The sequence below is a fragment of the Protopterus annectens genome, chromosome 3.part1, assembly GCF_019279795.1.
Source record: "Protopterus annectens isolate FY-2018-M chromosome 3.part1, PAN1.0, whole genome shotgun sequence".
Lineage (NCBI taxonomy): Eukaryota > Metazoa > Chordata > Ceratodontiformes > Protopteridae > Protopterus > Protopterus annectens.
In genome coordinates, this window is record NC_056732.1 from 640122017 (window position 1) to 640135953 (window position 13937).

Below are 13937 nucleotides of genomic sequence, written 5' to 3' on the forward strand. Positions count from 1 at the left end.
ACACATTCATTCCTGGGGTGGTGCCCCTGTCTCTTATGGACAGAGGCAGCCTGTAAAATTGCTGACCCTTGATTTCTTTCTCATAGGGATAGAAAATTTAGTAAAATCTGGGTAAAACTGGCTAGACTTGTAAGGACTTTTGAGCTGTTAGCCTAATAATCTTCTATGAACCTATAACAACAATGAGCACAGTGTGTGTGTTGTTTATTCAATATTAGCATGTTATAGACCAGATGTTAAATGCATCTGCATTGGTTTGTGGGAATGAGAGTAGAAACAAAATTAGTTTTGTGGGTTTTTCATATTTAGATTTAATTAAGAGTCAAGTCATTTTCAATGTTGTGAAGGCCTTATTGTGTGGATTTTTTTTGGCTATGTGTTTTACCTGTCAGATGATTGAGTCATCTGCATATTGCACAATGAAGGAGTTGGACACACTTCTGTACATGTCATTTATGCCTATAGTTAATAGAAGTCAGCCTAAAATTGATTGTGTGGGATATCTACTATTATTGATTTGAAAGATGCGTATATGTATTGCCATCAAACTTCTTGTGATCTTTTGTTTAAGTAACAACCTATCCAGTGTATGGTTCTATTGCTGGTTTGTAAAGAGTATAGCATGTTTTGCTTTTAATTTGTTTGTGTTAATAGAACAATAAAAACACACTTGTTAATTTTAACAAATAGACATCTTAAAGTAAAATAAATGTTGACAATTTTAAATATATTTCTCTAATGATACTTTTAACTTTAATGAATATTTATATTATGATAGAATCCTTTTTTCTCTTCATAATAACATTGATTTCTTTGGGTAACACACCAGTGGCAATATCAATAAATTGATTTATATTGGAAGGAAGTTCTTTTTTTTTCAAAGTTATTGTAATTACCTTTCTTGTTATCATCAAAATGTCCACCTTGATGTGTATTGTAATACATTTGTACATCTAGGAACTGAAGCATCAAGTGGTACCAAATATTCTGTAATTATTCAATTCTCTGTCCACAAATCTTTAAAGAAATGCTGTTCCAATATTTTTCAATCTTCTCATAGTTATAAAATATATGGTGCCAATATGCTCTTAAGATTTACCTACACATCAAACACATTTCATCTTTAGTTCTGAAAATTCTCTAAATTTTATGAGGAATAAAAAAAAAACCCTGTATAAATATTTTCCGGTATGTAACTTCAATGAAAAGGAATTTGAAGTTAATCCTACCAATTTTAGGATTTAGTCCTTACTGATATCTTTATTTATTTCTTTTAAATTATATTTCTTAATTTTCAATGTATACCATCTATTTTTTTGTATAAGTTATTATTTAGTTTATATAGTTTAGCTTGCAATATTTTCATGTTGTAATTACAAACAATGTATTTCACCTTTTCCCAGTTAGGGGAGAGCACAGCAAATCACTGGTCTATAGATTAATTGGCAGTAGAGTTTCATGTTGCAATTACCATTAACAATTTAATTGAATATTATATAGTAACATCCAATGTTTCTGTTCTGTTTCAAATCTTAGTATAATTTCCATCAGTTGACTCAATGTTAGTAGTGGTTAAACAGTTTGATCAATATGATAAATTGTTTTGCAGTACTTTGAGTAGTAATATAAATCCTGATCTGCATGCTATTGGAAATGTTGTAAATACATTTTTAAGGGATGGATGTTTGTAAATATAAGTTCAAAAAATCTTTCATACAGTATTAATACAATTTATATCTGTTAGTCCATTTGAAGAACCATAAATTAGTGATTGATGGTCCACAGTATTTTGTTATAATATCTGTTGAGAAAGATATATGTGTTTGGGGTAAATGTTCCCATACTGTTAAGTGAACTGATTTCCATTGATCAGAATAGTGATTATTAAGCTAGTATAAATAATTTGCAGTTGTAAATCAGTGATATAACTATCAGAGTTAAGAAACCCAATACCACCCATTCTCAGCAGAGGAATATGATTTGCATAACTTGTTCCAAGCTTGTGTGAATGACATAGAAATCTTAATATTTCATTTGACTTTTTAACAGTTTTGTTTTTTGGGATCAATATCATTGTAAACATTAATGTCTTTGGTAAAATATAATTTTAATAAACATGAGTTAATTATCATGCTAAAAAGTATTCTCATTTTTTACTATTTTTGTAATATCATCAGCAATTTTATTCAAGTTTTGTTTGATTCTATGGATTCTAAATTGCCCAATAAATAAATTACAGGTATCTTGTACTGTGTTTAATTTTACCTAGGTCATAACTATTTACTAATTGTTCATATATACTTTGATTTTAGAAATAATTTCAAAAACTAACTGCATTATATATTTCTTTCACTGACATACTAATATTACTACCTGTTAGAAGAAAATAATTAGAAGAAGAGTATGTTAGGACATCCTTCCTTGTAGCAGTTAATTTGATACTTGGTGAAAGGCTTTTGATATTTCTAGTAATACAGAAGTTACTAAGTGTCCCCAGTTCTTTTTTAAATAATTTATTCTTGGAATGATAGCAGAGATGTTTTACTGGAGTATCATGGGCAAAAACTATGTTGAGTGGACAAGAATAAGTTGTGTTGTATAATGTGTTAAAATGTTGACTTTGTGCACATTTTTCATTTATTAATACACAAGTTAATAAGGCAATGAGTCTGAAGTTTGACTGTTCTACTGATGTTCTTGTTTTATGGATAGTAAATAATAATAATAATAATATTTGTTTTATGAATATTCACTTATGAGGATTGTCATAGGGTAGCAATGGTTTTAACTGCTATTTTTAAATAATATTCCAGTAGATTGTCAGGGTATAGAGGTTTTATTTTAAGAGTTCTGGTAATATAGTGAATGGGTATAGTTTATAGAATAAAGTTATTTATAGTTATATTTATAGTTATATTTATATTTGTTGATCCTGTAAAATGTGTGTTTATTAGGTAGGCTATGCTACCTATAGTCAGTTTCTTGTGCTTAGGGATTTTGCTGAGATTTCTCCTTGGGTATAAGTTACTTATGTTATTCCAAAATTGTTTACACCTATTTTTGTTGATGTATTGCTGATTGTTGCAGTAATATTTTTTGTCCTTATGTATCAGCATTTTTATTGCATTTCTAATGGTTTTTAGTTTATAAGACTGATAGATATGTTGATTTTTTTTTCATTTTTCTAGATGTTTTCTCTTTAAATATTTTTTATTTTATATCTTTTGAAAGCCAAGATGTTATTTTATATTAAACTTTCTCTTTTTCTGTCTGCCTATCTCTCTCTCACTTTTTTGTGTGGATAAGAAATAGGGAATCTTGTATATTGAAGAATGCACTGATGCAATAGTTAACTGTATCATCCAGTGGCAGTTTTTCAAGTGCAGTTAAATTGCATTGACTAATTATACAGGTGACGATAATGTTTTGGATTTGTTTTCTGTTTAGAATTTGTAGTTGCATACTATGATTTTACATTAGTGTTTTTTTTTTTCCTGTGGAGCAGGTTGGGTTGTGAATACTTAAGGTTTTAGGGAATGCTCTTGTGTCTTCAATATATTGTGGTTTTGATGTAAGATTTGCGTCTATAATACTTTTTAAATTAATCTCTCTGTCCTGGTTGTGTGGTTAATTAGTTGCATTATTACAAATAGACTTGATATTTCTAGTATTTTTGTTGATTGATACTCCAGTTTGTGTTGATGTCTCCTTGGACAATACTGTAATTTTATATTGGAAAGTCAAGAGAGTATATCTGTCAAGCATATTAGAAATTTGTATTGGCATGGTAAAACAGTGTGTTTTCAAGCATATTAGCATTACATGGTGTGTGCTTGGAGGAATATATAGCACATCTATGTGTATGCAATTGTATAGGTTTATTTAATTAGTAATTGAGAGGATAGCAGTTTTGTCAATCTGGGATATTGATATTTCAATTTTAGATGCTTTTATTTGCTTAGAGAAAAGGAGTAATACACCTTATACTCTTTTGCTTTTAAATCTAAGCATGCTATATCAAATCCACCTAGTAGGATTTGTCCATTAGAAATAATGAGTTTTAGCCAGGTTTCTGTAATGCTAGTATACATCTTTTTGCTGAACTATACAGCTATGTAGCTCACATATTCTGCTGAAGATATTTCTAACATTTTAATGATGCATTTTCAGATCAGTGCAATGGTAGTTATTATAATATTACGAAGGTCCTGGATGAGTTTCTCTATCACTACTGAGAAGAAGATTGCCAAGTAGTAGAATGTATTTAATGAGTTCCACTTTTAACTCCTGTAGTAGATAACTGTCTCTTTGGATGTGTGGAAGATCTGATGTATTTGAAATGTACTTGACTAGTTTTAGTCAGATGAAATAGTTCAGCATTTATTATTAAGTGTAAGGTTTTTGAGGGTTTGTTTTTGACTTCTGTGATTTTATGCTGATTTACTGTGCAGAGAAGGAAATGGTAACTTGCAAGTATAGTGAGTAAGTAAGGGTGATTCAGGTAGTAAATGGCAGAGAAATAGTGGGGACTATGGTTTTCATTATGTATATGTATATGTATAGCAGATAGTAAATCATATGAACAGAGGTATACATGATTACAAGATAAATAGTTAAAATATCTTTAAATCACTGACACTTCTATTGACACACATTAATCAAGCATACTTCCATTGACAACAAGAGACATCTACAGCAAGACACATCTTCACACCTCTTAGCTACATTTGTAACTCTAGAAACAGAACAGAACAACTCAGACATCACAGGTATTTTATAGTATATTAGCAGGAAGCTAAGCCCTTTGGACCACAGCTATTACTACAATTTTTCTACAAATCTGAGTTTGTGTAATAGTGGGGAAAAAGAGCTATTTCCTGATACCCACTATTATGCAATCTCATATGGCGTTACTACAACTGTTTGACTAAAATGTATATCACACATAAACTATGTTGATTGTAGTACCCCATTAAAAAATCCAAAAATACTACACCATCCTTTTAGTTACACAGGGTACCTAAAGTAGTAAGGTATATGGCTTTTCAGAATACAGCCCTCAGTCATCTACTCAGCCCACCATAATCACAAATCCTGTCTCTCAAGTTCCAAAACCAGGTGATAAACCCTAACTCATGCCACTCAATGGATGAAATAGGAAAATATCCCCCTAAGAAATATACCCTACCCAATAAAACTCTTAAACCCAACAAAATCTGTAGAAAATGCAGGAAGAAACCAAACTTTCTTGCAGGACAAAATAGTTCCAAACTAGTATAAGACACTCAATTAACAATTGCCACCATTTCTGTGCTCCCTAAAAGCACAACTTGAGAAAAATGGGATATATGAAGTCAACCCTATCCTGGGAAATGGCGATTTTTAATATATTTCCTAGTTCCTATAAGTATGAGATTAAACATATCACTGTGACACTATGTGCACTACTCAAAACCTATATTACACTAAAATGGTTAGACAGATCCAAAACATCTCGGAAGGAATTTAAGTCTAAAGCTATGAAATATGTTTTGGCAAGTAAACTAAAGACAGCAAGCAAATAGAAAATAAACTATTTCCAAAAATACTGGAATAACCTTATAGAAATTCTTAAATAATATCGTTCCTAGTTCTAACCTTCCTATTTCTTCTTCCTCTTTTGGTCATGTCTTTACTTTCATCTCACCTAATATCCCCATTTCCTTTGGTGTGTTAACCCTGGTTCAGATACTTTTCATTTGAAGTCCTCATCTCCACTCTAACCCATGAAAGATCATAACAAAAGCCCTATTACCATACTCTTTAGCCCTAGTGTCAGTAGAAATTACCAATTTCTCTAAACTAACACCTCCTTACTTAGTGACAACCGAGTTTATATAATGTATATAGTTAAAACAAATAGATTTTAGGTATATGGTTACATATCCTCACATATGATTACTAAATATGTGAAATTGCATATATTTGCTTACACTATCCTATGTCAAACTATAAAACACTTGCATAGTGAAGTTTAATTATATCTCTGGTAATTGTTAGCTGATTGTATATGATATCAAGCAAGTATTACTAATTGTAACCATTTTTTTTCTTGTGATCTTATTTGTTTTGTGCATCCTAAAACTGTATTTGTATTTGTATATTGTAAAAAAATGCAATAAAAATCAGATTATAAAAAAAAAAAAAAAAAAAAAATTACCACCATTTCCAATGGCTCTCTCGTCCAAAATGAAATATAAATAAGTAAATGTGTTAATTAATAAATCCATATATACAAATAAAACACCTTCCAAAACCATACCCCAAAACAATAATAAAATAAAACATATACCTAAAATAACCTCAAATAACCAAACTTGAAGTAAACTTGAATAATTACACTAAATCATGTCCTCTACTACTGTTAATACTGGTGAAATGAAAGAATAAATCCATACATATTTAAAGCAAAGGATAAACAGAGTATACATGGCTCTCCTGTTCCAAACACACACTATATTGTACTATAGTTTTAGGAAACACATTTGTTATCTTAAGATACACTTTGAATCCCAGTTCTTCTAAATTGCAGGGTACTTGGGTTTTTCTCATCAGGTATCTGTATTTTTTATTTATCGTAACTTTGATTGAAAAGGGGGTGGAGCAAATCTGGGGTGTATATTAGCATGTTTTATTAAACGGAATCACCCTAACGATATGCTGCATAACCAGACACATATCTGTATATAGTACTGAGCATGCATCATTCTTTGTATAAGCTCAAGGTGCACATAGCAGATAACAGATACCTATAAGCATCAGGAACACTAGATGTGAGACTTTGTTTATTACCATCATTGGCATATATCATATCTGTTACCTGTGTCTGAATATCCACTGTATGGTTTTTATATAATGTACATTGTCATTTCAATACATGGGTGGGAGGAGCTAGTCTCTCTGCAGCCCAACCAGCCACAATGTGAGAAGTGGTAATATGGAAAACAGCAAAGGTAACAGCTCATACTTGCAAAGATATTCATGGGGATAAAGGCACGGATGACTATACTCTGAAGGGGTCCCTGTTGATCTCTGTAAGACACAGTTGGTTAGAGCAAGTAATCTGGTATATCTACATATAACTACCATTGCTGCCACATAATGTTTCCTGCTATGTATCTCTTATGGAGTTTGATCTGTGTTTAAACTTCATTACTGTTCTGTCTGTCTAGCCATGCTAATACATTACAACAAAATGATATTGTCAAGTTGATGTTCTTGCACAGACAACAACATGGTAAGAAGGTGTGGTTAGTGTGTAGGGCTATGCTGATAAAGTACACTTATTCAGGGTTTCTTCCACAGGTTGGTTTTGTATCATGATAGTCAACAGAACATGTTTAACACTGCAGTGGAAAAGTGTATTACTGTGTGACATGAGATGATGTACTTTCTTTAAATTCATTTATTGGGGATGGAAGAAGGACAAGTAATGTCACCTTTGGTGTTACTCAGCTGAGTTTACCATGTTAGCCCCATGATATGGTAAGATACACACACACACACACACACGCGCGCACACACACACACACACACACACACACACACACACACACACACACACACACACACATACACACACACCTGCTATCATGATCTGCTATGTGGAAATGATGGCTGCAAGGGATGCCATACTGACCTTGAGCTTCTCAATCTTGTTTATATACGCATACTGTGAAAGCATTACAGCCAAATGAACAGTCCACTGGACAAGCATGTGATACTCTTTTCCCGCCTTCCACTGCTACACTGTTAGGTATCAACATAAGATATTGTTCATGAGCTTGCGTGTATGAGCGAGATAAGCAATGACCTACAAGAGATAGCAAATATTACCTGTGACTGCACTTTCATTGTAATCAAGCCATGGTTACAGGATGCATTGTATTACCAGCTGACTGCTTTATCAAATACTTTTTTCTGACTTCTTTGCTTCTTACCAGTTTGATACTAGAATTTGGTGATTTCTGAAGGCCAGCTATTTTCCTAGCAGTCTGTGACAGCACAGAGAAGGGCACTCTACTATCATAAGATTTCTATTGGCTAACTGTCTTCCAAGCAATGTGTGACAGGACAGAAATGAAGGGCAGGCAAGGAAGATTTATGGTGGTGAGGGGCAGTATATATTGCACTGAAAGTACTCAGACAAGATATAAAGCATACTATGAGAGAAGTAGTAGCATTTCATCAATGAGGTGTAGTGCTGGCAAGGGACTGGAACATTGTAGAAAATAAGGAAATCTCTAGAGGGCCATGATGTCATAGAATACTGGCTGAGGGCAGATAATTAGAGAAATACATATGCATGTATTTGGGCTTAGTAATGCAATAAAAATGAGTCAGAATGAATTGAAATGTACATGGTTATCAGACAAGGTTAGATAACTTTTACATATCAAAATAACACTGTAACTTGGTGCAATATATAAAAATACATTTGGTGATAATGTCAGACCATGCACGTATAAAATTAAGTTTTGCAAGGAAGTAAAGGATTAATGTCACAAGCATTTGCATCTTACAGCATTTTCCTGAAAATTAAATGTTTTAATGGTTGGCTAGATTAAACTTTAAGCTATATGATATTAGGCTTGACTCTGTGTAGTACAGAGTTTATGAAAGGTCCGGATAACTGTAAATTTAAGATTAGAAATGTGGTCACAATGAAAGCAAACAAAATGTGGAAAAATAGTCATGATGGGTAACTAGGGGGCTTAGAAAATAAGGGATTTACTGAAGCAAAAAGACTCAGAGGGGCACAACACATTGAAGAATAATTGAAAAAAGCTAGAACACCCATGCTGTACTACTCAGAAAATATGAATAAGCTGGAAGCGATGGTTTTAAAACAGTCTTTTTTTTTACAGTAATCATAGAGCAACCAAAGTGCTGACTCAAAGTCTGAGGCAACAAAAGTTTAAAAGGATGATATGGAAAATCAGATGTTATGAGAATGTAAGGGTAGAATGGGTCCAGGAAAATATGAAAGTAATGATAAAATATTACAGTGCACTATATAAACAAAATGTAGTCATTGAGACTAACATACAATAAATGTCAACATATCTGAGACAGTGATAACTTCTTCAGTTAGCAGAAGTAGAAAGAGGTATTAACATTAAAAAATAAAGGAAACAGATATTTAAGTGGCAGTGAGAGACCAGGATGCAGGGAAAACGTCTGGAGGTGACATAATTCCAGTAGAACGGTAGACAAATAAGGACCATTAGATAATAAAAGTCTTGCTAGTACTTTTTAATAACATTTTTCCTGGTTGTGGATGTGCCATTGACTTGGAAAGAAGTAGTCATGGTAATTATACCAAAGGAAGGGAACGATCCTCTGCATTCAGGGTTATACATACCCATTTCATTTCTGAGTCATGATTTAAAATGTTTATAACAATTGTGGCATTTAGGCAGATTCAGAAAAGGAATAAAAGGGTGTTGTGTACATCCTTATATACTTAATACTATTAAGTATTTCTTCACTTCATAAGAAGTTAGATCTTGGAAAATACAATAACATCAATAGGCTTTACTATAAATAGTAATAAAATGGTACTGAGGATAATGTAATGAATATTTGGAAAAGAAAGAACATAGAAATTTGATATTGAGAGCAGATAATAAAAGGTGATGGGGTAATATTAAGATGTGAAGTTAGACAAACATTTGGTTTATTGACTCACATCATCTTGACATTCAGGTCTAATGTTAGAGTTGAGGGAAGCTATATTGAGACTGGATAGTAAATATGTTAAACCACAAATAGTAGATACGATGCTTGATATCAGAACAGAATTGGCAGACTAGAAAAATGTAATAAGGAGTGCTGAAATGGCAAAATTAGACTTGAGAAGACAAAACAGAAGATTTAAAATAGCATGGAATGAATTACTAAATAATGATATTACAGGTGAACCACTGCAGGAAATATGTCTTATCCTTAGGGATTCAATTAAATGAAGAACATTAAGAATTTTTACATGCAAATGTTTGTACTCATATTTCTATACCCCTAATAGATTTGAAAAATGTCCCCACTGACAAGAGGCATATGCTAGAGATTCAGTGGTTCAGAAAAATGTTCTTGGGAACATATATTCACTGAATGAGCTGCTTTAATACAAAACTGATTTCAACAATACAGTAAGTCTTATACTTGGAGAAGAATTTAACCTCAGTTCAGAGATGTGCTTGCTGAGCTGGTATAAAATAACATGTTATGAAGAGGTGTAAGTGTTGCCATCTTTAAAGTCGACAGTAGCTAAGAAAGCCATAACAAGAGAATGGAAACCAATGGCAAACTCTCAACAAAAGAGATAAAAAGATGATTAGAGAGAGAGAGAGAGAGAGAGAGAGAGTGAAAGCATGGAACTGAAAACCATTAGAAATCAGAAAAGAACCCATTACTGAAAATGGGTTGTATGGGGTTCTGTAATGGAAATGAGATTGAAGAGGACATTGATACAGAACAAAGCACTTCAGAGGCACATGGATTTAATAAAGTAGACTGTGAAACAAGATATGATATCACTAGTTGAATTGCTGAGATTTGTAATATAGTGGTTGTGATGATGTGAGGTAGTGCCAGCTATGCCAGAGAGAGTAAGGCAGTACATGTGTAACATATGCCAGCATAGCTAGCTGGAAGTTTGTAAAGAATTATATGTCATTTGTACATCAAAGTGATTTGTATAGACACTTGTGTTAAAAATGTATTTGTAAAGCTCCTTGTGTTAAAAATGTATTGACAGTGGGTCCTGCTGAGCAGAAAAGAAATGTACATGTATGTCAGGCTGTATTGTGGTATCTGCTGAAATGTATATATATATATATATATATATATATATATATATATATATATATATATATATTAACAGAGGATGTTGGAAGGGAAGAGGTTAAGCTCAGCCCAGCTTACCTTAGGAAACTTTGCCTGAAATTAAATGACTTGGTTTAGACTATAAAGATTTTATCTCACAGGCATGAATGCAACCAGAAATGGAATATCTGGTCTGGGATCCTGCTCTTACTGTCCTTAGTGGTGAGTTAATTGCTAACCTGGGTTGCCAGAGAATGGCTGGGTAGTCTGTACAAGAAGGATGAAAATATTGTAATTGTTTTACAGTCTCCACATGCCTTAGTAAAGCTCTAGGTGTGTATTGTGACACATCTGTGCTAGATTCTGGTTTGGCGTCTAGTCAGGGGGGTTAGTATGGGAACCACAGAATCAGGTGGCCAGATGTGATGCCATTCTATAGACAGCACTGAAATTATTTTAAATATCAGTGAGAGATTTGACAGTCGCACTCGGCTCTCTGTTTTTGGGAACCTGACAACAAAGACCACTCATCCACTTCATCTTGCCTTGCTTTAGTAAGTAACCAGGGAATTGCAGTTCTTCAGTTAGTTAGGAAAATAGTGATGTTAACTAAAAGTATTGTTTTTCTGTCTCTCTCCGAGTCTTTCCATCGGTGTTATTTTTATATTCCATGTGAATTTAAACTCTGGCATTCATTGTAAATAGCTATTCAGTATTTTCACCTTTTTATTTTATTATTTATTATTAAATATATCTACACCTTTCATTGTGGCTAGTCTTTTAGAAAATAGTTTAACCTTTAAGAAAATTGCATTTATTTGGTGAGACTATGGGCTTCATGCTCCTGAAAGTCTTGCTCCTTGGCTTGCAAACAATATAATTTGTACAGTATTAATATTATAAGGAGCAATTTGAGTACCCTGGTAAGTGCCTGAAAATAGCTGGCTGGTGGCAGCAAATCAACCTTATAGTCTGGGCAGAGGTACATAGCTGGTAAATCTGTGCCAGCCTTCCCAGATGTGTGTGTGAAAATCAAATCTCAAAGAGTGTGTGTGTCAGCCACTTGGAACAGTGACACAGAGCATAGGTTTCTGCAGAGGGAAAGGTGAAGTCTTATTTGGGGCCTGGAAAAGATGTCTACCACCAGGTCTGGAGTGTGCTCCCTGTGTACTCTTAAGGGAAATTGTGCTTAGTGAAGACAGCTGCATCTGAAAATACTGTGTGCATCCATTTTTGTTCTAAGTGAACGCTCCCCACCAGTGTCAGTGTTAAGGATTGAGGATCCTTGATTACTTGCCCAGAGGATGGATGTCACAGTGGTAATATAACAACATGTTTGCTACTTAATACCTGATCACAAATTAAATTGTAAAGTGTTACCATTTGTGTTTAAGTATGTTTGTTTAAGAGACAATGTTAAATCAATCTGGAATCAAAACTAGCTGGAACAGTTGTGTATGATATATGGATTTATGGGTTTTATAAAGGCAAGTTAATGTTAAATGTAAGCATTGATTGACATGAAGCTAGTTTATTTGTATCATATAAACATAATTATAAAATGGTTGAACCAGTTATGAGTGCCAAAATAACAACTACAGCATGCATATGGAATGCACTATATGCAGAAATGAACATTTATATATTATAATGCTGCTCTTAAAAAGTAATATTTATTTGAGTAGTGCAACTGCAAATAAATAATAAGAATCTGGACCATATTGCTCAACAGCACTTATAACTGTACAATTTCAAAATAAAAGAATTTTAGCAAAGCCTTTGCAGACGTGAAGATCCACATAGTTAAGGAACGAGTCTTGTCTTGTAAAGTACCTCATCAACAATAACAGACCCTATTGTAGATGTCGCTGGACATGAACCTGATGTTTTGGGGCACGTATATCTTGGAATCCATGATACTGGTTTATCGATGTACCATCTACTTGTGGCTAGTGCTGTTCAAACCATTAAAATAGCAAACCATAGAAAGGATGCGCCATAAGGGATGGAGTTTCCAGGGTCAGATGTCAAGGCAGGGATACAGTACATATACTTGGTGCAGGCTGTTCAGATCACAAACTGCAGCTGATAATAAAAAATCATAAATGGGGGAGGGGTTGTGCCCATTGTGATATGTAACCCACAGTGCACCATACATGCATACTAACTGACATGTTTTGTCCACAGTTGGGCAAGTATGGGTATGGCCATCAGATAGAGGCAGTGTCCAGAAATGTTCACTAACCAGGACAATTAAGTGCTTGCCACTGTAGCCTTTCCACACACATGGCATGCATTGCTGGTCAAATGTACTGAATGCAAGCAATAGTATGATCAGATGTGGCAGATTTGTCAGGGAGTTGTGCAGAACATGAATTATGTGGTCAGCCATAATATGTCTCTACAGCAGGTGCAATGAATGTTTACAAATATGATATACCATGTAAAGGAAATGGCATGGGAGACTGCGATGGACAAGTCCAGCACAGGGACGTAAACCACCAGTGCAAAAGTTCAAGGATTGTTTTTGTCACTTCCCCACCAGCGAAGAGGTCCTCATACCATGGGGTGGCTTACAAGGGGAGCTGATCTGGCACCAGCCAACCATATGCCAGTAAAGGAAGTACAAGATTAGTAATATCAATTACTGTACACTATAGCACACTCCACAGCAAATTGAATGTGAATAACTGACTGAGACCCACCTATATATCTGTCCTTCCAGGCACCTCTAGCTTGTAACTGCAGTAATCTGTGTGACATCACAAGGTATGTCTGTCAATATATGTTATAGTGGTAATCATGTGTATCAGTATGCTGGCCACAGGAGATTATAGAGGCATATATGTTTGGGCAGATAGTAGTGTGCTGACCGTTTATGCTTTTACAGGCTCTGCTATTGGAATGGCCAGCACAATAGGACAACATGGGACTGACATCAACTGGTGATGATGATGGCAAAATGCAAGTGGCATAACTTGATGACACAGTGGCACTGTCTGCAGCACTGCATGGGAGTGTCATCAGTATCCACTATTACAGAATCCCTGTAGAGGTACAGACTGAGCAGT